Raw genomic sequence first — 4,976 nt, 5'->3', positions numbered from 1 at the left:
TTCTTGGAAGGAGCATTTAGAGTACTTGAAGCAAATTAAACCTGCAAAAAGATAACCTTTAATTATTCTGAATTTGCAATGTTTATATTGAAAGGAGAAAATTGATAATCCAAATCTTACCTCACTCCCTAAAATAACTTTGCTCCTTACAGGCACCAATGTGCTAGCCTCCTCACTCTGCCTCATTGCTGTTTCCCTTCTCTCCCAGTCAATAATAAAACAAACACTTCTGGAAAACTGCAAGTGCCGACAACAAGCTTGTTGACCAAAATGTCCATTAAGATTAATCAACGTCATTGTGCATGGGAGGTAATTCAACATCATTGTTCACAGGAGGTAATTCTGATGGAATTTCTTTCCAATGTGCAGCTTTCAAACAAAAAATTGAGGAAGTAGCAGCTTTGCTACTGCTGCCTACAACCCCCTAGAGGGACATCAATGAATAATGTACTGTAACTCCTTCAACATTGATCTTTTGAAAGACAGGTTAATGGAAAGACTATAGCTGGAAATAAGGTTTGACCTATTTATTAATTATACTGTATGAGAATAACCAATTAAAATTGTTAATTGACAGAAAAATTAATTACTCCATTAATTGTAGAGCTACTGAACAGCCAGTTCTATATACAGATGCTTCAATTTTACACATACATCAAATGTGGCCATGCTTGCAAATCTTTTCTTGGAGAACGGAAAACAAATAGGAACATGGTATTTTTTTTATTATTTTGCCAGCAGGGAAACTGGCATTTCTGAGAGAGCCAGGGGATTCATTCAGCAGAATATTCAAAGACTAATGTGCACGACACAGGGCACATATTAAGTAAGACAGGTACATTAGTTTCCTTTTGGAGGTTTGTGATATTTAAATATCGAAATGTTTTTATTGAATTACGGGATGGATCAAGCCCTTTTCTTCGGATGAAACAAAGGAATTGTCATAACACCAGTTAAATCTACACCTTCATTCAACTTATTGTGTAATTGAAGAACAAACTGGTCTATTGTTCTCCGTTTTGAGGGTGGTGGTGCTGAAACTTAATGAAAAATGTGTTTGATTAATTTTAACAACAAACATGATAATCAATTACACAAATCAGTGAGCATTCAAGACTGAGTAGTTGCATGTCTATTGCACCGCTGTGCTCTGCATTACTTTGTGAGCTGTGGCAGAGTCTTCATTACAATTAAATTACTAGTTAACTTGGTTGAATTCTCACTTAATCTTCAATTTCTATGACAGCTGACAAGCAGGATTTAGCTTGGATATAATGGAAGCTTGGGAATGATAATTTTCACATATTCAGGCTTGTCGACACTCCATAAAGTCTTGGAAAGCATGATTGACTCTGCTCCTGGGTAAGATGTGTGTTGTCTTTCCCAGATCCTCAAAATTAATAATAGGAACTTCCCTTTATTTGGTCCCGGAAATCATCGCTTCTTTGGAGTGTGAAAAAAATGATGCGCAAACCATGTAAAAGGTCACTCAGACAATGGCCGGAGATTTAGGTTTAAGGCAGCAGCTTGTGGAAAGGTAGAAAGAGCACAAGACTTTCATCTTCCAATTCCAGAATGCAGGGCCATATCAAGTAAAAGCACAGTGGAGAAGTCCATTTGAGGAGGATCGGGAAATAAGAGTCAGAGATATGCAGAAATCTGATGGAAATCATTATGTTACCTCCTCACGGACTAGCTCTTTATTGCTGGTGTAATATTCTGGCTCTCAACATGAACAGCATCAGACAAACATTAAATCAAAACATTAAAATTGTTTTTCAATTGATAGTTATACAGCATGGCAGCAGACCTTCGGCCTAATACACTTACACCAACCAAGGTGCCTATCTACACCTTGCCCATCTTTAGTCCATATCCTTCTAAACCGCTTCCATCCATGTGTCTGTCCAAATGTGCTTTAAATGTTATAAAACTGAGATGCTGTAAATCTAAAAATGATGCAAATATGCAGAAGATGAGGCAGCATATGGAACAAGGTTGACAACAGTTCCTTAGCCAGTACTTAGTTGAAGATCTAGTGCCCCATATGACATTGGTATGGAATCCCTCATTCCCATATAATTTTCCTGGCCTAGTCACTGACTTGTAAGATCATAAGACCATAAGACATAGGAGCAGAATTAGGCCATCTGGCCCATCGAGTCTGCTCTGCCATTCAATTATGGTTGGTCCTTTTTTCCCCTCCTCCTCAACCCCAGTTCCCAGCCTTCTCCCTGTAACCCTTGATGCCATATCCAATCAAGAACCTACCAATCTCTGCTTTAAATACACCCAACGCCCTGGCCTCCACAGCTGCATGTGGCAACAAATTCCACAAATTCACCATCCTCTGGCTAAAAAATTTCTCCGCATCTCTGTTTTGAAAGGGTGCCCGTCTATCCTGAGGCTGTATCCTCTTGTCCTAGACTCTCCCACCATGGGAAACATCCTTTCCCCATCTACTCCGTCTAGACCTTTCAACATTCAAAAGGTTTCAATGAGATCCCCCCCTCATCCTTTTGAAAGATTACTTAATTTAATATCAATTATATACTTACTTTTATATAAATTGTATCTCTGAATTAATTTATTATCCATTTTACTTGGAATCTTCAGTGTCTGAGGCTTATGCAGCTGCTGCCCGACCCGTTGGGTCTTTCCAACATTTTTATATTGATTTCCAGCACCTGTAGGCTTTATTTTTCAATTTTCACTTTGAGCTCCCTTATCACTATAATTATTTTACTAAACAATTTCTATGCGCTCTCTAAAGCCACTATATTTTTCCTTAAGTTTAATACTCTGAAATGGACATAATAGACCAATAATGCCCAGATCAGTATTTTCTAAGGATTCCCCATGACTTCCTTTCTTATGTAATCTATCCACAAATAAATCCTGGGATCCCTTTAATTTTCAACTGTTTTTGCTAACCTGCCTTGCCACTGTCAGTGAGCTCTGCACGTATACAAGCGGATTCACGGAGCTCGGAGTGAGCTCTGCACATAGACAAGAGGATGCACGGAGCTCAGAGCTGCTGCTGTACAGCTCCAACCACCCGGGTTCACTCCTGACCTCCACTGCTGTCTGTGCAGAGTTTACATGCTCCCTCTGTGATTACATGGGCTTCCGCCCACATCACAAAGACAAGTTGGTTGTTAATTGGCCACTATAACTTGCCCCAGTTGAGTGGACGAATGGCAAAATCTGGGATGGTTGACGGGAATATAGGGAGAATAGAAGAAAGGGATGGATGTAAAGGGGAGCTAGATGGATAGCATGGACTCACTGGGCTGAAGGGCCTGTCTCCCAGCTGCATTATTCTATATAACACCAGATCCCTCTTATTCTTGTACCACTTATAAAATTGTTTCTCCCTGTTTATATTGTCCCTTCTTATGCTTCCTACTAGAATGTAATATGTCACATCTTATTATTAAGTTCCAGCTTCCATCTCTGCCCATTTTACCTGCCTGATTATACCTCCTACAGTTCTCTATGCCCTCTCCAATTGACCTTTTTCTTACCTAGGAGAGAGAGACATACTTCCCCACAGCTATTCTAAGCCATGTGATAACCTAACGATCATTTCCTTTGTGAGGACTGAGTTCAGCACCGTCCTGCTTCACTTGTTTAAGCAACACTAACACACTATGCACCACCTTTACAGTTAACCTTCCTCACCCGCCCACCCATTTTCCCACAAACTGAATTCACGTTATATTTTCCGTAGTATTTCACCGTGATTTTGTAGTGCTCTTACCACAACACATAGCAAGAGAATGTCTGTGAAATATTACCCTCATGATTCACTGAACAAAATAAATTATAAGGCAAATGAGAACCACACAATCCTATCACAAACAAGAGAAAACCTGCCAATGCTGGAAATTCAAGCAACGGACACAAAATGCTGGAGGACCTCAGCAGGCCAGACAGCCTCTACAGAAAAGAGTACAGTCGACATTTCAGGCCGAAGCCCTTCGGCAGAACTGGAGAAAAAAAGCTGCATGCTGAATACAACCTGCTCCATGGTTAGAGAAAGAATTATTTATATTTATTCACATTACAACTCACAATGTAATCACCATTTCCCAAACTGACAAGCTCAAAGTGCAAATGAAGATGAGTGTGGATTGTGACGTGGTCTTTCTGAAATGATAGATGAACCTGGGAGCCTCTTAAACAATCAGGAAATAAAAACCATGTTTCCTCTCTCCCACATATAGTTTTTGTTTATTGAAACATACATTTCAACAGTTTACTATGCAGTATTTTTATTCACAGCCTGGTGTCAGTGAGGGTTTCAACATCAGTTATCAGTGATAGGAACTTGTTCTGTTTAATGTGGTTCAGGAACAGCTTCTTCCCCTTTGCCATCCGATTTCTAAATGGCCATTGAACCCATGAACACTACCTCACTTTTTAAATATATATTATTTGTTTTTTTTTGCACGATTTTTAATCTATTCAATATACGTATACTGTGTTTGATTTATTTATTATTATTATTTTTTGGTTACTATTTTTTTCTTCTTCTGTTTTATGTATTGCATTGAATTGCTGCTGCTAAGTTAACAAATTTCACGACACACGCCGGTGATAATAAACCTGATTCTGATTCTGATGTCAAGTCCGTTGCACTGGCTGAGCAGCCAACTCATTACTCAGAAACGTCTTCAACTTTTGCCAGGTTGACACTTGGAGTGTTGCGAGAACCTCGACAGAGAAAATGCCATCAGAAGGCAGAGAGGCAGTGGCACAAGCTGAGGACGTCCACAAACCTGTACGCTGTGACGCAGTCACAGTCAGAGGCGGGAAGGAGGATTCTCAGAACGGACGGATGGGGAGGAGAGCAGGTCGTGATTGGCAGAACGCTGATGTACATGGTTCAAATTCTAAACCAGGAACTGTGCAGTTTCACAGCAGATCCTTAAGAATAAAATTGATAACAGTGATTCCTGTAAGAAAATAGC

Source organism: Mobula birostris, chromosome 9 (assembly GCF_030028105.1).
Source record: "Mobula birostris isolate sMobBir1 chromosome 9, sMobBir1.hap1, whole genome shotgun sequence".
NCBI lineage: Eukaryota > Metazoa > Chordata > Chondrichthyes > Myliobatiformes > Myliobatidae > Mobula > Mobula birostris.
Note: the sequence above shows the minus strand (reverse complement) of the source record.